Raw genomic sequence first — 22,442 nt, forward strand, 5'->3', positions numbered from 1 at the left:
TAGTTTGGGACAATTTCCACTCTCTGAAGCCAGGAGAGAAGGGAACTCCAATCCTCCTTTTCAGAGGCACACTGTGTTTGGTTCTGTGCATTCTCTGTTAATCACAGACTTCCAGCAGACAGGAAAAACTTTGGCTTATAAGCATTTTTCAAAATTAGGTTTAAAGTGAGCATTGGGGTCATCTGGAATCTAGAAACAACTCGAACAAGGAGGGAACAGCAGCGGCCACCAGGAGCAGGTGCCTTCTCTTTCTACTTGCTGGGAAATGTGTGCCACACTTGCCAGCACACACATGCCCACAGGCCCCTGAGCCTCTCATGCAGGTGATAGCAGTGTCTCACAGGCACCCCAGCAGAGGTCCGCAAGGACAGGCAGGCCAATCTGACAACCAGTCTGGCAAAAGTTGACTAATTATCTGGAAAATGAAGAATGGCCTGGGGGTTAAGGGTGTGGCTCAGTGAAGAGCAAGTGCTTAGCCTGATTCAGGAGGCCTAGAGTTTAATGCCCAGCACCACACCAAAAAAAAAAAAAAAGAAGAAGAAGAAGAAGAAAAGAGAAAAGAAAAGAAAAAAGATTAGCCCAACTTCTCCACTCACCCAGAACCTGCCCCACACAAAGCTTGACCCTCACCCTTCCACTGAGCCACATCTCCAGCCTGTTCCATTTTTTTTATCTTGAGACAGGTCTTGCTAAAGTGTTGAGGCTGGCCTTGAACCTGCAGTTTTCCTGCCTCAGCCTCCTAAGTTGCTGGGATCACAGGAATACCACCATGACTTTCAAGGCCTCAAATCAGGGCATGTTTGGGTGAAGAGTGACACTGAGAGATCTAGTTTGGTGCCAGGTGACTCCTCTTGGCAAAAACACTAACCTGCTGATGAGGGCAGTAATTTCTGGGGCCTGCAGCAAGCTTCGGTAAGAGGAGCCAATCAGAAGCACAGGAGAACTGACCCATAAAAGAGCTGTGGGGAAACAAGGAAGCCGTGTCCAGAGGGCCAGCCAGGAGGCCCCATTTCTGCAGCCACCAACTCCACTCCAAAATCCCACCCGATTTCTCAGGCAGCATCAGTGCTGATGTCATTGGCCGCTCTGCCAAGTTTCCCCCTACCCCTTCCTTTCAGCCAGGACTTTCAAAGCTGAGCCAGCCTACAGGGTCAGAGACAGAGTGACGCTGGAAGCTGCTCTGCGAGGCAGTGACATTTGGTCCCTGGCAGCCAACTGAAATGAGATCCTGAGAGGCCAAACCACTCCTCCCCAAGGCCACACTCTGATTCAGGCTGCCCAGGCCCTGTTTACAGTGATGGCTGAGGTCCCCATGACACTCCATCCCAGCAGGGCTGGATGAGGTAGTGGCCCCACAGGGAAAGGCATCAGGAGCTAGATGGGGACTGTGCCTGTTAACTTCTTCCACCAACAGTGCAAGAGTGAAATAACTCTGCAGCCAGCTGGGACCACGGCAGTACAGAGGGCAGCCAGGAACATGACCTTTTCCTAACAGTCTGTTTTCCCAGCATTCCATACATGAGGTTCTGGGAGAGACTGTTCTTCATGTCTGGACGTGAAACCAGGAGCAGTTCCCTTAAACGGCCAGATCCATTAGAGGCCACTGTGAAAAACAGCACAAGCTCGAAAGCCAAATATCCCTGAGTTCAAATCCCAGCTCTGACATGTATCGAATGACAGATGATCTTGAGCTTCTGTGTCCTTATTCTCAGAATGAAAATAACAATATGTATTTCACTAAGATGGCCTGAAAACTGCACAATAGTATATGCAGGGGATCTACTATAATATTGGTAGATAGTAGGTACAAAAAAATTGGTACTGGCAATTGAACTCAGGGATGTTTTACCACTGTACCACATCCCCAGCCCTTCTTCCCTTTTATTTTGAGATAGAGTCTCACTAATTTGCTGAGGCTGGCCTCAAACTTGAGACCCTCCTGCCTCACCCTCCAGAGTTATTAGAATTACAGGCGTGAGTCATCGTGCCAGACAGTACAACCATTTTGGAAAACAGTTTGGCAGTTTCTTAAAGTTAAGTGCTACACAGGATTACTATGTGACCCAGCAATGAAAACATTAGTCCTTGAATTATATGCAAATGTTGTTAGCAGTTTTATATGAAACAGCCCCAAACTGCAAACAGGCCAAATGTCCATTCACAGGGAAATGGATGAATAAACTGTGGCCTATCCATACAGTGGAACTCTACCTTGCAATGCAACAAAACAAAGTATAATCTAATATACAAAATTGTATAAATAAATCTCAAAAAGATTTGCCGAGGGGCTGGGGCTGGGGCTCAGTGGCAGAGCACTTGCCTAGCATGTGTGGGGCACTGGTTTCAATTCAGCACACATATAAATAAATAAAATAAAGGTTCATTAACAACTAAAAACTATTTTTTAAAAATTGCTGAGTGAAAGGAGTCAGACCCTAGCATACGGTCCCACATACATGAACTTCAGAACAGACAAAACTGACCTACAGACAGATCAGAGGCCACTGTGGGCAGGGAGTGACTGCAGAGTGAGCAAGGACCTTTTTTCAGTCTCTGGGTTGTGGATGGCATTTATATCTCTGTTTATTTGTCAAAACTTTTTGAACAATACGCTTAAATAGGTGCCTTTACTTTTACTGTATGTAAATTTTGCTGCACAGAGATGATTTTTAAAAGGTAAGGAAAAACCTGGGATGGAACTGAAAAGCTCAACCAACTTCTAAAATGCCTAGCACACACAAGATTTGGGGAACCTAAGAGGGAAAGGAAACAACAAAGGAAGTAAACATGATCAGGCACCTACTGTGGTTAACAGTGTGCTAGGGGCTACAGTTTGGACTTGCAGTGACCCTCAATGGTCCAACGTGTTAAAGGCTTGGTCACCAGCCTGTGGCACTATTAAAAGGTGGCAGAACCTTTAGGAGGCGGGACCTAGTGGGAAGAAGCTGGTCACTGGGGCACACCCTTGAAGGGGATGTAGCGACCGACCCTGGCTCCTGCCTCTCTCTTTGCTTCCCAGCTTGCCATGAAGTGAGCAGCCTCCTCCACCACATGCTTGTGCCATGATGTACTGTGCCACCAGAGCTAAGTGGCCAAGAGACTGTGGACTAAAACTGTGAGCCAAAAGAGACCTTTCTTCCTTTTAAACTGTCTCAGGACCTCGTTAGAGCAACAGAAAACTAACACGAGGCAACTGTGTATGCATAAAGAAGTATAAAGAGGGCTAGGGCTGTGTAGCTAAGTGGCAGAGCGCTTGCCTGAAATGTGTGAGGGACTGGGTTCAATCCTTAGCACCACATAAAAATAAATAAAATAAAGTCATTCTGTCCCTCTACAAGTACAAATTTTTTAAAATTCATTTTAAAAAAAAGAAAAGAAAAGAAGGGGGGTCGGGTTGTGGCTCAGTGGTAGAGCACCTGCCTAGCATTATGAGGCACTGGGTTCGATTCTCAGCACTGTATATAAATAAATGAATAAAATAAAGGTCCATCAACATCTAAAAAAATATTTTTTAAAAAAAAGTGGTGTTGGGCCATCTCTAGCAGTCAGAGAAATGCAAATCAAAACCACCCTAAGATACCATCTCACTCCAGTAAGATTGGCAGCCATTAGGAAGTCAAACAACAAGTGCTGGCGAGGATGTGGGGAAAAGGGTTCACTTGTACATTGCTGGTGGACTGCAAATTGGTGCGGCCAATTTGGAAAGCAGTATGGAGATTTCTTGGAAAGCTGGGAATGGAACCACCATTTGACCCAGCTATTCCCCTTCTCGGTCTATTCCCTAAAGACCTAAAAAGAGCATGCTACAGGGACACTGCTACATCCATGTTCATAGCAGCACAATTCACAATAGCAAGACTGTGGAACCAACCTAGATGCCCTTCAATAGACGAATGGATAAAAAAAAATGTGGCATTTATACACAATGGAGTATTACTCTGCATTAAAAAATGACAAAATCATAGAATTTGCAGGGAAATAGATGGCATTAGAGCAGATTATGCTAAGTGAAGCTAGCCAATCCCTTAAAAACAAATGCCAAATGTCTTCTTTGATATAAGGAGAGTAACTAAGAACAGAGTAGGGACGAAGAGCATGAGAAGAAGATTAACATTAAACAGGGATGAGAGGTGGGAGGGAAAGGGAGAGAGAAGGGAAATTACATGGAAATGGAAGGAGACCCTCAGGGGTATACAAAATTACATACAAGAGGAAGTGAGGGGAAAGGGAAAAAAATATAAGGGGGAGAAATGAATTACAGTAGAGGGGGTAGAGAGAGAAGAGGGGAGAGGAGGGGGGAGGGGGGATAGTAGAGGATAGGAAAGGCAGCAGAATACAACAGACACCAGAATGGCAATATGTAAATCAATGGATGTGTAATTGATGTGATTCTGCAATCTGTATACGGGGTAAAAATGGGAGTTCATATCCCACTTGAATCAAAGTGTGAAATATGATATATCAAGAACTATGTAATGTTTTGAACAACCAACAATAAAAATTAAAAAAAAAAAAAAAAGTGGTGTTGGGGCTGGGGATGTGGCTCAAGCAGTAGCGCGCTCGCCTGGCATGCGTGCGGCCCGGGTTCGATCCTCAGCACCACATACAAAACAATGATGTTGTGTCCGCCAAAAACTAAAAAATAAATAAATTTTAAAAAATAAATAAATAAATAAAGTGGTGTAAGGAATGGTTCTGTTTTCAAAATATAAGACAGTCTTTTTCCAGAGAGATTTCAAATATGGCCTATTTGGGGCTGTTATAAAAAGGGAACTAAAACTCAAGTTGGCATAGAAATACTAAACAGGAATTACAAACAACCAGGGTATACTCAGAGGTGGGCCAGGGAGCCAGGGAAGTCCTCCCAGGAAAAGCCAGGTGGAGCTGAGCTTAGGAGGGTGAACTCTAAGCAAGAACGACAAGTCCCGACAGAGGACTAAGGAAGGAAGATACAGAGCCTTTTGGAAAGATGGTGAGTGGATCTGTCTGATGAGAGCAGAAGGCCTGAGGAGGATGAGGGAAGAAATGTCAGACCACCCAGGACAGGAATCAGAGGCCAACATGGAGAGAGCAAGAAGGCCAGGCCAAAGAGGCCCTCAAGGTCTCTGAGTAGGTCCCAGTGTTCAAAGAGGCTAGAGAGCAGGTCAGAGGGAGAAGGGAAAGAAACAACGGGCAGAGTGTTAGAATAAAATTAGGATAATTCTGGTTTGCTAAGGAGAATAGCTAGGCAAAGGTGGCAATGGGAGCCATAAAAACAGAGCATGGATACTGCCTGCTGCCTAGTCAGAACCAAAGTGAAAACAAAAAAGATGGGGGTGGGGTGGGGTGGGGTTGTGGCTTAGTGGAAAAGCCATGCCTAGCACATGTGAAGCACTGGGTTTGATCCTCAGCACCACATAAAAATAAATAAAAGGTATTGTGTCCATCTACAACTAAAAAGAAAAGACAGGTGGGAGGTGGGATCCAGGGCTCTGGCAGAAGGTGAGGTGGGAGTAAGCTGTCCTTCTGATTCCTTCTATCCCTTCTAACACAATCTGCATTAGCTGAGTTTGCACTCTAGCCTCACCCAACCCACCAGAACACAACTTGGTGGATTTGTACTCAACTGATTAGCCCTGCCCCAAGGGAACGAACTGATACATCAATGCTAAGCTGGAGGGAGGTTTTTAATAGCAAGCCTCCCAGTTCTATCCTTGGTGGCATCTAGTCAATATTTTTATCAATGACTTGGGTGAGAAAACAGATGGTATGCTAATCAAATTCTTGGATAGCATAAACCTGGAAAGGGGATAAAAGTCAAGATCCAAGGAGATCTGAATGGTCTGAAATGATGAGCCAAACCCAACAGGCTCAATTTTACTGGGAAAAAATATTAAGCCCTAAGCCCAAGTTCAAAACCTACTGTATAAAACTACCATTGATAGCTCAGTTGGTAGAGAGTTTGCCTCGCATGCACAAGGCCCTGAGTTCAAACCCCAGCACCAAAAAAAAATAAAAATAAAACTACCTTTGATGTTAACACGATTTCGATATAAGTGAGCATGGTCACCCAGAGTTCATTCACACTCAGGCTGCAGTAACAGACTTACCATGTCCCTAGAAAGAGTGGGTAAGTCTGGTTTCTGTATGTAGAGCATACCTGGAATATTTTGTTCAGTTGGGCCTCACACATTTAAAGAACACTTACAAAACTGGAAGGCTTCCAGAGAGCCATCACCAGGTTGCAGAAACTCTGACATGCAGCTCTGGAAGCTGACACAGGAGGATTGCAGGTTGGCAGCTAGTCTCAACGACTTAGTGAGGCCCTAATCAACTTAGTGAGACCCTGTCTGGGGATGTGGTTAAGCACCCCTGGGTTCAATCCCAGTATCAAAATAAATAGATAAATAAGGGGCTGGGGATGTGGCTCAAGCGGTAGCATGCTCACCTGGCATGCTTGCGGCCCAGGTTCGATCCTCAGCACCACATACAAACAAAGATGTTGTGTCCGCCAAAAATTAAAAAAAATAATAAATAAAAAAAAAAAGATAAATAAGGGCTAGGGATGTAGCTCAATGGTAGAATATCCCTGAGTTCAATTCCCAGACACAAAAACATAAATTAAAAATAAAAAAAAATTAAACCCAAACTGTGACATGAAAAATGGTGGAATAAAACTAAAGAGGCTTAGCCAGGACATCAAAAGTACACAGTGGGGAGGGCTAGACAGGTATGATGGCTGCAAATGGGAAGAAGAGCCAGGCTTGCTCGGGAGGCCCTGAAACACAGAGGAGGATGACAGGGAGGAGACTGTAAGAGGCAAATTGCTCAACATGAACAATATGGCTTTTTACATAATTAGAACTGTATTAAAAAATGGAATGGACTGCCCCATGAGGTATGAAGTTCCTTATCACTAAAGGGAAGCAAGCAGAGGCTGAGAAATTATGGAGATGATTAATACAACAGATTGACATTAGGAGAGAGATGACTTTTTATGGTCTCTTCTAATCTTGAGACCATGGAAGCAAGAAATCCAGTGTCTTCTATATATAAAAAAGAAGATCAAGTCCACTCATAATAGGAGACATTCAAATTCGATTTCCTTATGAGAACAAAGAGACTTTCACCACTTGTTTCAAGGCTATAAAGCCATGGTAATCAAGGCAGTGTGGTTTGGGATTGGCATTTGAGAGTCCAGAAATAGATCCAGACATATATAGACAATCGATTTCTGAGAAAAGTGCCAAGACAAATCAGTGGAGAAAGGAAAGTCTTTTCAACAAATGGTGCTGGAACAACCTAATATTCAGATGCAAAAAATAAAAAATAAAATAACTTGGAAATATGACTTTTACCATGTACAAAAATTAACTCAGAATGAATCACAGACCTAAATGTAAACTATAAAACTTCTAGAAGAGAGAGGATAAAATCTTTATGACCTTAGGTTAGATTTCCTGGATTCAACAAAAGCATAAAACTGGGTAAATGGGAACTGAATGATTAGGGATAAAATTGGAGGAAAATTTTTACTGTTTATATTTTCATATCTTTAATTTTTTTTTTGCCTTTTGATTTTCAAATCATGTGAATGTATAAAAGTATCCTTTTGCGGGGACAGGTACCAGGGATTTAACCCAGGACACTTTACCATTGAGCTACATCCCCCAGTCCTTTTAATATTTTATTTAGAGACAGGGTCTCACTAAATTATTCAGGCTGGTTTTGAATTTACAATCCTCCTGCTTCAGCCTCCTAAGTAGCTGGGATTATAGGCAAGTACCACACACCCAGCTCAAATATATCTTTAAAAGATCAGTAATTTCTCACTTCCTGGTATATACTCAAAAGAAGTAAAAATTGGGATTGAAACATATTTATTCATCCATGTTCATCATTCACGTTAGCAGAAAGTCAGAAGCAACCCAAGTATCCATCGACAGAAGAATGGATAAATAAAATACATTACATCCCTACAATGGAATAGAATTTGGTCCTAAAGAGGAAGTCCATTCTGATGCCTGCTACAACATGGATGAACCTCGAAGACTTCATAATAAGTGAAATAAGTCAGGCACAAAGGCACAAAAACTGGGTGATTGCCCCAACCACTCTGGGTTTCTACAATTTTCAAAGACACTGAGACAGAAAGCAGAATTCTAGTTGTCAGGGGGTACAGCAGGAATGAACAGAGGGGTGGTGTTTAAAAGGAACATAGTTTCAGTTAGGGAAAATGAGAAAGTTCTGGAAATGGATGGTGATGATGGTCACATAACAGTGCAAATGTACTTAATGCTACAGAACTGTTCAACTTTATGCCCTTCTATATTTTACCACCACCACAAAAAAAAAAAAAAAAAAAAAAAAAAATCAGCAACTTCTGATTCTGACTTTGCGAGAGGCTCTGCCTTCTGTTATCTGGCAATGTGGCCTCTGGGTTCCCTGTCGGCTTGAGGAAGGCTTTCACTCTTGGACTCTACCTTGAGTCTGTCTCTTTTCAGTGTTTCCCAGTAGTTTTCTGTTCACTTCCCCAGGAAGGAAAGCTGGTATCAAGAACAATTATTTCAAAAGAATCCTAAAATTATGAAAACTAGGATCATATAATTACGCCAAAATTTCTAGTTTCCCAAATGCAACTCTCAGCCTTTCAGGCCTCTCCTTCCCTTGGACACCCCTCACCCCAGCCTTAAGCAAGCAAGGGGTTGGGTGGAAATCTGGCCCTTATCCTACTAGCCATACCATGTGACCATAATGTTTACTACTGTCTCAGCAGCCCTAGGCAAAGCTGATTATTATACAAACCCCTGATCACCAAACCACACATTCTCCCTGGCGGGTCTTTTCAGAAAAAAAATTCCTGTTTCAGTCATGGCCTAACCTTTCACCTGTGCTGCTGTAAACAAAACCCTGGTCTGCTCGGAAATCGGAGTTTAAACAATATTTTTAAAGGAGCCAAGAGTAAGTTTTCAAAAAGGAAAGACATCATGGAGAAAATAACACACAATAACAAGATAAAAACACTGACCCACATTTACCAGTGGCTGCCAAGCCTGACCCGGAGCCTTCTCACTTGAACACCAGGAATGGACCTAGGCTGCCTTTCCAGCCTACACTGCTACGGTAAGGGCACATACTTGACTCACCAGGTTGGGTTAAATAAAGTCTTGGGTGTAGGAAGTATTTACATTGCTTTTCCTCCCTTTCCCTATAGAAATTGTTTCCTAAGCCCAATTTAGGGAAAAAGCCGAGAGGAACCAAAGAATTGTGCCCTTGGTTGCTCATTAGTTCTACAGGAGTTAAGATTTCCAAAGGGCTGATTCTCCACACTAGGAGCTGGAACTCCCTAGCAACTTCTCAAAATAGAAATGTGAAGTGCTGTTTTCTTCCATTTCTCTGCCCAGCTCTGCCTTTCCTGGTCTAATTTTCTGAAGCTAGGTCAACACACATAAAAGAGGGGTGTGGTATGGGTAATCAAGGACAGTTAACCCTCCATTTTATGGGGGCTGGTTATCCAGGGGATGGTTTGTACTTCAGTTCCCTGGTCAGTGCACTACTCTGCAAGATTTGCCAGGTTCCCCTTTTGTAACTCCTGTGGAGAGAACCAGGGAGCAAGGAAGAGCTAACAAGGTAGCTGAAATTAGACCTCAGTGTAACTGTGGATTACATCTGAAAATGCTATCTCCTGCTGCAGGGTTAACAACTATCTACATTCTAATAAAACTGTAAACTACCTCTTTTAGCATACTAAGATCAGTTTTTCTTTTACCAAGAGCACCAAACACTAGAGTGGTTATTTCTTCCCTCAGTGTTCTCAATGCTTTTCTGCCTCTATGTTGTTCTTGTATCCAACACATTCCCATTAATGACATTTCTTTTTTTTTTCGGGGGTTGGGGGGAGCGGGGATTGAACCCAGGGGCACTCAACCACTGCGCCACATCCCCAGCCCTATTTTGTATTTTATTTAGAGACAGGGTCTTACTGAGTTGCTTAGCGCCCGGCCTATTAATGACATTTGTTTTTTTTTCTTTTTGTGGTTCTGGGAATTGAACCCAGGGCCTTGTGCATTCTAGGGAAGCACTCTTCCAACTAAGCTATATCCCCAGCCCCATTCATGACATTTCTAATGATGCGCCATGGTTCCCAAAAAAACAAAAGGCTCACTTTTTTTTTTTTGACTGAGAACCACTAAAATAATTTATGCCCCTAAATACTGAAATTGAACACAATAAATATCAATATAAGACATAAATATCTATATAAGTAATCATGCTGGGAGCTGGGGTTGTGGCTCAGTGGCAGAGCGCTTGCCTAGCATGTGTGAGGCACTGGGTTTGATTCTCAGCACCACATATAAATAAATAAAATAAGAGTTCATTGACAACTAAGAAAATTAATAAATAAAAATAAAAATAAAATAAATCATGCCAGGCGCAGGGGCACACACATGTAATCCCAGCAGCTCCGGAGGTTGATGTAGGAGGATCTGAAGTTCAAAGCCAGCCTCAGCAAAAGCGAGGCACTAAGCAACTCAGTGAGACACTGACTCTAAATAAAATGCAAGCTAGTGCTGGGGATGTGGCTCAGTGGTTGAGTGCCCCTGAGTTCAATCCCCAGTAACACCCCCCCTCAAGGAAAAAGAAAAAAAAGAAAAATCAGCAGGGCGTGGTGCAGACCTTGTCATCCCAGCTACTGGGGAGTTTAAGACAGGAAGAACACAAGTTCAAAGCCAACTTAGGTAATTTAGTGAGTCTAACTCAAACTAAAAAATAAAAAGGACTGGGGATGCAGCCAAGGAAACAACCGGCTCTAGAGAGTGAAAAACATAAAAATCTAGATTTCTGAATTCTAGTCTGGCTCAAGGAGAACTTGGTTATGTCCTTTTGCCTCTCCAGTTGTTTCTACGTCTGTAACGTGTAAAAACCGTTAAGCTTCTCCCTTCCCCACTCCTATCTATCTTCGAGAGCATCCACCGAGTAACTGAACTATGTCACTAAGGCTGAACGTCTTAGAGCGTGAGAAAATATCATTCCTTCCAGTGCATAAAACCACATACCCCAAGGAAAACAACTCAGTATAGCGCTCCCTCCTCTTTCTCCCCAAGAGCCGCAGAAAAACTCCGAAGAGAGGGTGGGATGGAGCAGCACGTGACCAAATCGACCCGCAAGCCAAAGTGCTGCCCATGGTTACACGCCAATGAAAGGAGAGCAGGGCTTTGCTAGCATCTGGCACCCGGCGCCGGCGGCGCGGGCTCACACCGCAGCATGCAAAGGACTGTGGGAACCGGGTTTTAGGGTGTGCGACAGAGGGACCAGGCCATAGCACCGAAGTCCCTTTATAGGATGGCAAGTACTGTGATCCTACAGTTGTTTCTAAGGCGTGTGAAAACAATTGTGGAAAGGAAAGGAAGGGGAGCGGAGAGCACGTTCCAAACTGCACTGTCTCAGCTCTGGGCTGCGAGAAGCCTCTCGCACCTCCATCCGCCTGGGCACAGAACAGGGTCGGCACGAGGGCCCCGGGCAGCAGCGGAGCGCGCGCGGGGACACAACGGTCTTCATTTGGGCCGAGGATGGGGACGCCCAGAAGCCTGTAATACTCGTGCCATCAGCGCTGGGAGCCCTCTGGCCCGGGACCAGACACGACAATCCCGGGGCAGGGATTCTTTGTTGGAGAGAAGCTTTATTTCTGACAAGGGACCCCCAGGGGCCAAGCCAGGGCCGACAGCAAGAGTCTGAGGACACAGCGAAAGGAAATGGGCAAGAGTTGGAGGCGAGAGACAGCCCTTCGGCTCCCCCTAAGAAGGGTTCCCCCGAGGCCATTCTCCGATGCAGACCCCAGACTCCTGTCGCCTTGGCCAAGAATCCAGAGGATGCGGAAGGCCGAGCCCCACGCCCCCTTGCTCCCCACTTTCGGGCCGAAAGCCTTCTCGTACTTACCGGGGCCCGAGGGCCCGTCTTCCTCGCCCGCGTCCAGTCCCCTCTCCCCTCCCAGCCCCCTCCTCACTTCACGTCCCCTCCTCCAGGGGTCGCAGCCATGTCCGTTACTGGCAACTCTAGGGGGCTTGCCTACCTTCCCGGACAACGGAGGCGCTGGCCAACTAGCTAAAGTTCCGGACGCCGATTGGACGAGTTTGGAGACAGACGGGGATATCTGGCTTCCTATTGGTTACGCGGCGCGCTGGGCTGTAGCTTCAACCGCCCCTCTGGGAGCCTGGCGGAATTATGTGCGAGGTGATAGCCAGGGGAGAGCTCGGAGCCTCAGTCCTTACTTTACTTGGTCGTGATGCCTGCACTCCTTCTGCTCCAGAGGCCCTGACCAGAGGCAGGAGCACGGCTTTCGCCCGGATTAGTTTTCCCACGGAATTGTCCTAAAGAGATGGGCAGACGATATCCCCCTCCTTTTTTTTTCTTTTTTAGTAAACCCTTTGCAGAGTGTCCCATTTCTCCTACTCTATTCTAGCTCTGTCCTGGTTGCCAGAACAAATGTCTGGAGACGCTTTGCACAGAGACCTTGGAGTGAGTCCCTCAGGACTAATATTGCGTCCAAACCAAAGCTGGAGAATCTAAGGCAACACTGCTGTTTCCCCCAACCTCTGCTAAATTCTAAAGGGAAAAACAGGTTTAAAGTTTTCTTAGATAATTAGGGAAATCGCCTGGGAGACTTCCCTTGGGAAAACAAAGCAAGCCTGTGTCAGTGTTTGCTTGTTTTCCCGGAGATCTAAGTATGGAAGACTTGTCTTTAAAAAAAAAAACTGTTTATAAAATCAGAAAAGGACCATAGCTGGCCCTGGGAAATACTTACTTCTCCCTAATCATGTAATTAAAATTCCTCTTCCTCAGTTGGACAAGAAGCTGCCATTTTACTACCTAACCATACGTTTAAACAGTTAATCTTTTGCCTAAAACACCCATAGAATCATGTCGCTTTCCTCCACACAAAAAATCTGCAGTTTAACAGGACATGGTGGTGCACACCTATAATGCCAGCCACTCAGGAGGCTGAGGCAAGAAGATCACAAGTTCAAGGTCAGTCTATTTAGTGAGAGCCTGTCTCAAAAAATAGAAAGGGCTAGCAATGGTGCTCAGTGGTAGAGTGCCCCTGGGTTCAGTCCTCAGTACCAAAAGAAAAGAAAAAAAAAACTTTATTTTTGCAAGTAGACAAGTCTAAATCTCTCCACCTGATCTTCAAAGCCCTTCATAAACTGACTCAGACATGTTTCCAGGCCTAACTTGACACAGACCAAACTACTCCAGCAGCGGCAGATTCATCACCATCCCTAAACACCTGGGAGAACTTCCCATCACTGCTCTTTTGCCTAAAGGCTCCTCATACACTCAGGTTCCTTTCCTAATAAGCCAGTGCTCAAGTCCACGTCGATCCTAAAGGTTCACCTCAAACACTGCCCTCACAAACATCTTCTCTGACTTAAGCTAATCGAATCTCTCCATATACTGCTGTGTCTCCTGCTTTGTGTCTCCACTGCCACCTTTTCAAAACCATGCTTTGCGCAGCACTGTTTATTTGTGAAAGACTTCAAGCTCCCCAAGGCAGATAGCTTATCCTGGCAGTTTCCACAGCACCTTACTGTTTGTTGAACTGAACTGTGTCTTAGGTCTTTCTTCTTCATCCCCTAAAAGTCGCATGGTGCCTCTGGGAAATTAATGAACACTGGACAGTCATCCTGCCCCTGTCCTGCTCCACATTGTGCCTAGGCTCCTCTGGACTTTATGAATGTCACTTGATGAACTTCAGCTGAGTGCCTGCCAGTCTAAGGAGCTGTGCTTCACCCTCTGACCAGACCTTTCTGTGCATCCCCTCAGCCATAAAGCTTTGCTGAAGCAGTAAATCAAATTGCTTGAGTCAGAGGTGCTGATGCCCCCATTCTAAATGCACCCTTTCGCAACTCTGAATCCTTAGCCATGTCTTACTGGAATCTAGCAACCCCAGGCAGCGATACTTCATTTTTTCTAAAGCCTCCTGTGTCTCCCAAGACAACCCTGATGAGAGGACCAAGCTTACTAACAAGAGATTTCTCATCTACTTCGTCTACATCCTAATATTCCTACAAGGAAGAGCTCTCTCCTCCCTTCCTCTTGTGTCCTAAGTCCCTTCCCCTCCAGCCTCACATGCTGTTTCCCATCTTGAGACCTTAGCTGCTGCTGTTCCTTGAGCCAGAAATGCCCTTCTCATCTCCTTGCTTTCTGACTGGCTCCTTATCAACCTTTAAGATCAGGTGGGCTCCTCTCTGCTCTGTTTTCTCATAATTCCCTGTGGATAATGTATCACGGTGCTTTCCACATTGTTGATCTCTTTGACAGGAAAATAATATTAATAATGCATGAGTATGCAGTCTCCTTCCCTCTTCCTGATTGCAGAGGAGGATTCTGTCATCCCTTGAGGCTTCTAACTATTGGGCAGAATCAGAATAGTAACAAGAGGCAGGACTGAAAGCAACTGAGCCTTGGGTGATTTTACTGTCCTAGGATAGAATGGGCAGTTGAATGCCGTTGAGAAAGGAAGCCAGTTTCGGGTGGTACTAGGGATTGAACCCAGTGGCGCTCTACCTCTGAGCTATATCCCGAGCCCTTTCGTCAATTTTTTGTTTTATTTTGAGACAAGGTCTTACCAAATTGCCCAGGCTGACGTCAAACTTATAAGTCTCCTGCCTCAGTCTCTTTGAGTTGCTGGGATTACAGGTGCGCACCACTGCACCTGACTGAGCAATGAAGCTTCTTAAGAGCAAGAAGAAGCAGAAAATTCTGGCATAGGAAAGAGTTGGAGAAAGCTTGGAGGGAGGGAAAAGAAAGGCTTTAGGGCAGAGTTAGAATAATTTGGCTCATTAGATAAAATACCTTTCCCCCTTATTCTGCTGCTGTGAAACAATTTGAGAACCTAACAGGTAAAGACAGAATCCCCTTAGCAGACAGAAGGGAAAGAGAAATAAAATATAGGATTTTAAGTTCTCTTGTAAATAATTTAGGTAACTCCCCCTTTGGCATTTTTCTTAAGACACTACAATGAGATTTAAAGTTGTTTTACAATTATATTTGGTTTCCAGCCTGGGTTTCTTTGTATACAATTCTGAGTAGAAGCTAGTACCCATTTATCCTTACTCTAATGTCTTTAGTTTCATCCTGTCTGTTGGATCTTCCTCTCCGTTCCCAGCTATATAAACACTCATAGTTTTAAAGAAAGGAAGGAAGGATAAGGAAGAGGAGAGGACCTTCAACATTAGACGCCTTTGCCCATTTGCTGCTCCTTTGCAAATAGCCAGTGAATTGACCAGCAAGAGGATTCCCTTCAAAGATGTGTCTGAAGCCAGTGCAGAAGCACCCAGCAACCTCATCCCAGCTATTACAATAAAAAGACTTATTGCTTCCTGTATTATGTGATCCTGTGGAATATTTATATAAGACAGCTGAAAAATTCAATGTCACATGGCTTTAAGATACATGTCTCAAATGTCCTTAAATTAGCTTAGAATAAACTCTTTCAAAACCAGTCAACTACACGATGCCTTGATTGGTTAACCCACCTATTGCTCAGCGCATATTTATTGAAGCCTGTGTAGTGCCAACATGGGGCTGCATGCTGAGCATTCAGTACTGCACAAAACTGCACAAAACTTAGATCCCTGCCCTCTGGTCACTGATATCCTATTGGAGCAGATAAGCCCTTAAACAAATATATAATTATGTCATCACAAGTGTGCAAAGGGCTGCAAATGAGCAGCTGGAGAAGCTACAACAGCACTGTGATCTAGTCTTGTCTTGGGTAGCTGAGGCAAGTTTTCCCAAAAAAGTAATTAAGGTTGAAATCTGAAAGATGACTATAAGTCACCCAATAAAAGAGAAGAAAAAACAATTCTAGACAGAGGGGGTGACATCAACAAAAGTCTCAAGGAAGGAGGGTAGAGTCTTGAAGCACTAAGGCATATTCCAACATGACCAAAGCAGTCCAGGGAAAGTGTCAAGGCTGGAGAAGTCAGTAAGCAGCCATGCAGGGTGGCTGGTACCACATCAAAGACTTTGAACTTTATTCTGAGGACACTGAAAAACAATGGGAAGATTTTTAAATGAAAGAAGGCCACATTCTGATTGTCATTTATAAAAATACTGAGTCTGAGCAGCTCAGGAGGCTGAGGCAGGAGGATTGCGAGTTCAAAGCCAGCCCCAGCAACTTAGCAAGGCGCTAAACAACTCAGAGAGACCCTGTCTCTAAATAAAATACAAAAGAGGGCAGGGGATGTGGTTCAGTGGTCCAGTGCCCCTGAGTTTGATCCCGGGTACCAAAGTGCCAAGTAGGGAGTGCACTACAGAGAAATAAGAGCCACTTTGGGAAGCCTCAGCGGAAGCCATGCATAGGCTGAGCAACCAGGGCCCCTGCTAAAGTAGCAGCTGTCTGCATGGCAAGAAGTAGATAGGTCCAAGAGCTCTTAAGCAGATAGAACAGGCCAAATCTAAAGGTCTGTTGAACATAAGGTTTAAGGAGAAAGAAGGACTTTATATTGTCTCAGTTATAATGACAGAAACCACGTCTGTCCTGCTCCAAGGTACCCAGAAGAGTATCAGAGCAAAGTATTGGGTAACAAGTCAGAATCAGAGTCATGCGCCTATAGTCCCAGCTACTTTGGAAGCTGAAGAGATCACTTCAGCCCATTAGTTCAAGGCCAGTATGAACAAAATAGTGAGACCCAGGTCTAAAATAATAAAAAGGAAAAGCAAAACACTGAACATGTACCCCCTGGAGAACATTCTTGTTCATAAGACTTCACTTCATCTAGATGGAGATAGGAGAAGTGAGTCAGAAAGTGCGAGTGATTCAGGCCTGATTCACGTTTTTTTCTAACTAGGAGCTACGTGCTGAGCCACCTGCAAGCTGAAACAAGCTCCTCCCACCTCCTACCGAGTATCCTGTGTCATTGCACCATCTTTTCCACCTAGTCATTTGTTTAAAGGTGACAGGAGGAAATGGTGGTCATTTGAAACCTCTAAGCTAAAATCTTTTAACTCCACTGAGTTAAACCACAATTACAATTAGAATCCCTTGCCAGAAAAAAACAAGGTCAGGATCCATAAGCTGCATTATCTGCTGTCGCAGCCAAAGTTTCAGACATTTCCAGGCTCTTTGAAAGCATGAACCAAAGGATCAAAGGAGAGCAGACGGTTGACACAAGAGGACAGCAAATATAAGGAACTGTTTTTTAATAGGAGAAGATTTGATTTACTAATAAGCAAAAAATATTAAATTGAAAAGGATGCAGTATTTCCCACTTATTCAGTCAGATAAGAATAAAATTTAATAATGAGAGGCCTTGGTGAAACTAACATGGTTATACATTACTGCACAGTGTGTGTGCTTACAGTACTTTGTGGGGCAGTCAGACCTCAGGTAATAAAAACCATGAAATGATCAACTCTTTGTCTTAATATTTCTCTCTCTCTCTCTCTCTCTCTCTCTCTCTCTCTCTCTCTCTCTCCTTTCAATATTTGGATTGAATTCAGAGCCTAACACATGCTAGGCAAGTACCTTATCACTGAGGTATATCCCTGGCCCTTTAAAAAAAATTGTTTTGAATCAGGGTCTTATTAAGTTGCCCAGGCTGGCCTCAGACTTGTGATCCTCCAGCCTCAGCCTCCTGAGTAGCCAGAATTACAAGCATGTACCATCATGCCCCACTTTGATAATATCATTTTTTGTTTTGTTTTTGGTATGGGGGATTGAACCCAGGGGAGCTTAACCACACCACATTCCTAGCCCTTTTTATTTTTTTATGTTTTGAGACAGGGTCTTGCTAAGTTGCTTTAGGGCCTTGCTAAACTGCTACAGCAGGTTTGAACTTGTGATCCTCCTGCCTCAGCCTCCTGAGCTGCTGGAATTACAGGCCTGCACAACAGTGTCTGACTGATTATCTCTTTTTATGATAATACAACTCTAGAAAAGAATTCCGAAGCTCTGTGTATCAGGTGTGTACTTGTGGGGTATATTAGATATAGTAATGAATAAGTCAATAGAAATTCCTCCCCTCACGGAGCTCACATTAAAGTTGGGGTGGAGAGAGTTGTGATGGACTATAAACAAGAAATTAAAGTAATTTATATGTCAGATGTTAAGTGGTATTCAGAAAATAAGGCAGGGGTGCTGGGCATGGTGGTGCACACTTATAATCCTAGCTACTCTGGCAGCTGAGGCAGGAGGATTGAAAGTTTGAAGCCAGCTTCAGCAACTTAGCAAGGCCCTGACTCAAAATTTAAAAATAAAATAAAAAGGACTGAGTGGCTCAGTGGTAAAGCGTGCCCTGGGTTCAATCCCTGGTACCAAAAGAAAGAAAGGAAGGATTTGTGGGGTGGTGAGAGGGTGCCAACGGCTACATTGTTTGAGAGAGGAATATGGAGTTGAGAGAATGCTTGACGTAAGGCATGTTGCCCTGACTGCCATTATGAGTATTTGTGCATGCGTGCATGTATGTGCATGTGTGTGTGTGTGTGAGTGTGTGTGTGTGTGTGTGTGCAGATAGATATAGATACTGCAAGCTCTGAGTGCTTTTGCTCTGGGCCTACCTGTGACTTCTCTGGACTGTTCTTAACCACCCTCTGAACTTTATTAGAACCGTCATTTCGAGCCATGTGTTTTCCAGCACAGCCTCTCCTTCTGCAGGATTCACTGACCTGTGCCTTGACTCTCTAAGCAGACAGGAGCTTGCTATGTCCCAACTCATAGTATGCTTGTTTTTCGATTTATGTATTCAAGTGAGGACAAACCCTAGGGTGAGGCCACGGGAGTCAGAGTCTAAAATAACACAGACATTAGGGATTCTTAACATCAAAGAAGTCAAACTTCTCTCAGGGTATGGTGCTTGCAGCCCTGCCGTCCTGACACTCAGGAGGCTGAAGTGGGAGGATCACTTAAGCCCAGGAATTTGATAACAGCCTAGGCAACATAGTGAGACCCTGTCTCAAGACAAAAATAAGCGCGGGGGGTTGTAGCTCAGTGGCAGAGCAATTGCCTAGCATGTGTGAAGCACTGGGTTTCTCAGCATCACATATAAACAAAAAGTTTCATCGGCAATTAAAAAAAAAAAAAAAAAGACCAAACAAAAGCGAAAAAAAGAGTCTCCATACAGGTAATGGTAGGACTTGGAGCAGATGGAAATTGTAGAGTTACAGATTATTGCCAGATGGCATGAACCTCAAAAGAAGAGGGGGTTGTGTGGGTTAAGGGTATAGTTCGGTGATAGAGCACTTGCGTAGCGTATGAGAGACTCTGGGTTTGATACCCAGCAGTGAAAAAAAATAAAAATAAAAAAGAGGTGGCTTTCATGAGAAATGAAGCAGAATGATCTAGAAGTTGCTACAAAAGCAAGGAAAACATTGCTGCACTTTCCAATCCTGAGGAACCTGAGTTTGGAACAAGTGCTGCCTTCACCCAGCAGTGGCAGAGAAAATGGCCTCTTGGTGGGAAATTCACTTCCCAGGAAGTGAAAGGAGAGATCCTCTGAAGACCTTGAAGTAGTCAAAGAAGCAAAGGGCTTCAAATAGGGCCAGGGAAAGTCTGAGGGAGATGGCAATGAGAGAGATACTCAAAGGAAATGGCCCAGAGGTTGCAAAAGGGAAGCTAATGACAGTTGTTGACATGTGGGTTGTTATAAGGACACCTGCTGAAATCATCCAAGCTGTCCATTTTCAAGTAGCCAGTTCCTGTGTTCAGCATATTCTGTTGACAAGGGCCATTTATTTATTTATTTACTTACTTATTTTTGTGGAGCTGGAGATTGTACCCAGAACCCCAGCATACTAGGCAAGCACTCTACTGCTGAACCCCAGCCTGGAAGAGCATTTTGCCTCTAAATTGCAAGTGCTATTTTTAGGATAAGGTGCCCCTTGGATATCTGCAACATGTCACAGTAATATCTCACTGGTGAGGCCTCTTCCTGGGCCCCGTGATTCAGTCAAGAGGTCCTGCTGGGGAACTTTTGCTATAAACACTGCCAACGAGGCAATTCTGACACTTTGGAAACAGGGGCACAACTATACAGCACAATAGGAGCATCAGGCCACATCACAATCTGCATTGCCAAACTGCAGTCACAGTCTGCAAAGTCTAAATCTCTGGGTAACAATGAATAGCCATCCAAAGACTTTGTTCACAGTAGCCCTAAGTGGGAAACAACTCAAATATCCATCAACAGGAGAGGGATAAACAGATGGCAGTATACCCATACAAGGGGATACTACTCAGTAATAAAAATAAATGAACCACTGATGCACATCACAACATGAATGAGTTGCATAGACACACCGAAGATGATTCTGAAGCCAGACATGGAAGATTATGTGCCATTATAATAATGTTTCTATTATATAGCACTTTCTTTTCCAGTGCTAGGCATCAAACCCAGGACCACATGCATGCTAGGCAAGTACTCTACCACTGAGCTACATCTTTGGCACTGTTAAAATTTGGGGGGTGTACTAGGGATTTAACCCAGGGACACTTTACCACTGAACTACATCCCCAACATTTTTTTTTTTTTTTGAAACAGGTTTTCACTAAATTGTTGTGACTGGTCTTCTCTCTGTCTCAGCATCCCAAGTCACTGGGATAATAGGAGTGAGCTGCCATGCCCTGCTCCTTTCTTAAAAATTTTGAGACAGGGTCTTGTTAAATTGACGAAGTTCACTTTGAACATGGGATCCTCCTGTCTTAGTCTCCTGGGTAGCTGGGATTACAGGTGAGTACCACCAAGCCTGCCTTACAGTGATTGTTTATATATACTTTTGTGTTCTAACAGTGGCACCAAAACTCCTCTTGAGGAAGAAATTGTCTTTATTTAGAAACATAATTGGTAAATATTTTAAGAATATACCCAGGGCCTTCGGTGCCACTGTTAGGACACAAAGGTATTGCATCAAAGCAGTAGAGAACAAGCCCAAATACTCTGCATTAAAAAGTAGTCCTAAAATTAGGAATTGGAAGAGAAAGAGAGAAAAGAGCAGAGAGTCTGAGTAATATGGAGGGAAGCTAGAGACTCACTCATAGAAATGGCAAAGGATTTTAGGGGAAAAAATATCCAGACGTTGAGTTTATGTCTCTATTGCTGCTTATTGTTCTACTGCATAAAACCCTGCAGCTTCCCAGAAGTATTATTTTTTTCTTCCCAGAAGTATTATTTTTTTATACCGGGGATTGAACACTCAACCCCTAAGCTACCTCCCCAGCCCTATTTCATATTTTCTTTAGAGACAGGGTCTCACTGAGTTGCTTAGCACCTCAGTATGGCTGAGGCTGGCTTTGAACTCGAAATCCTCCTGTCTCAGCCTCTTGAGCTGCTGGGATTACAGGTGTGCACCATTGCGTGCAGTTTCCCAGAACTTTTATAGAGAGAACCACACAGACCTTTGTGTAAGTAGTTGGTTTAGTAAAAAGTAAGGTGTGTGTTTCACATCTCAATCCGTTGCTGTTGGATCAGTAACTAGACCAGAGGGATTATGGGAGAATCCCTGAAGTGGCCAATTGGGCTAGGAATCAGCAACCACCTTAACAGAAAACCTTGCAGAGAAGTCTTTTGAATGGGGTTTAAAATAACAATGTCTAGATCCAAAAGAGCCAAGACAACCCCCTATGTTAAGCTACCTTTGTATAGTGATCGCAGAGGTCTCTAAAACTGGAAGGAGGATCCCAAGTTTGAGGCCAGCCTGGGCAACTTAGTGAGACCCTGTCACAAAGGCCTGGGGATGTACCTCAGTGGTAGAAACCTTGTTTAGCAAGTGTGAGTTAGCTGAGTTTGATCCCCAGCATTGCCTAAATAAATAAAACAAAACCAGGCTGGCCCTACCTGGTAGATATGCCTGCTCATTGGTGGATGTCCTCCCAGTCCAGTGGAACATTGGTTCCTCTCACAAGAGACACCTTAGTCAAAACAGGAAACAGTACAATATGAGACACTGGAACACTGTCAGTGAACTGTTAGGACCGTGGAGGGTGACCGCCACGCGTCCTGGAACATAAACCATTAAGTTGGTCCACTCTTCTTCCTCTCAAAAAGACTTTCTTCTGCTTCCTGCACACCTCCCCCAGCCCCCATTTACTCCTTCCCAACCCTGGCTAACTCCTCTGCTGACTGACCCCTAGACATGGGAGTGGGCAGGACCTTCCCCTTCTGCATTTGACACGTCCACTTGGATGCCTAATGAGCTGCTCAAGCTTACACATCCAAACCTTGCTCCAACCTCTGCTCTGATCCTGACTTCCTCTTTGCAGTGAATGACACTGAAGCACACCAGCTGCTCTGTCTGAAAGCTGTCACCTTTGATTCCATCCTTTTCCTCACTCCCAGCTGGTGCCCTGGGCTCTCACTCCAAACCACATTCACAAACTGCCCTCTTCTGTCACTTCCTAGTCTCCCAGCATGGTCCAGGCCTGCATGGTCAAGCCTTGCTAGATATGGCAGGAGCTCCTCACT

The 22,442-nt window shown here is 44.3% G+C and overlaps 1 protein-coding gene across 8 annotated transcripts in view; it reads right to left on the minus strand.

Annotated features, from left to right (window-relative positions):
* Positions 1-12,082, minus strand: part of Tmem94 (transmembrane protein 94) — a 36,047-nt gene extending 23,965 nt beyond the window's left edge. For 5 of the 8 annotated variants that reach the window (XM_076871123.2, XM_076871125.2, XM_076871124.2 and 2 more), the window contains exons 1-2: positions 11,917-11,990; positions 869-959 (exon numbers count right to left, since the gene is read on the minus strand). The gene's annotated coding sequence lies outside the window, so the exon portion shown is untranslated. Of the gene's footprint in view, positions 1-868; positions 960-1,105; positions 1,144-11,916; positions 11,991-12,049 lie in introns of those variants that run through there. The other 3 variants (XM_076871120.2, XM_076871122.2, XM_076871121.2) reach the window with 3 other exon arrangements.
* Positions 12,083-22,442: the final 10,360 nt, after the last annotated feature.

The sequence above is a fragment of the Callospermophilus lateralis genome, chromosome 11 (genome assembly GCF_048772815.1).
Source record: "Callospermophilus lateralis isolate mCalLat2 chromosome 11, mCalLat2.hap1, whole genome shotgun sequence".
In the NCBI taxonomy this organism is placed as follows: domain Eukaryota; kingdom Metazoa; phylum Chordata; class Mammalia; order Rodentia; family Sciuridae; genus Callospermophilus; species Callospermophilus lateralis.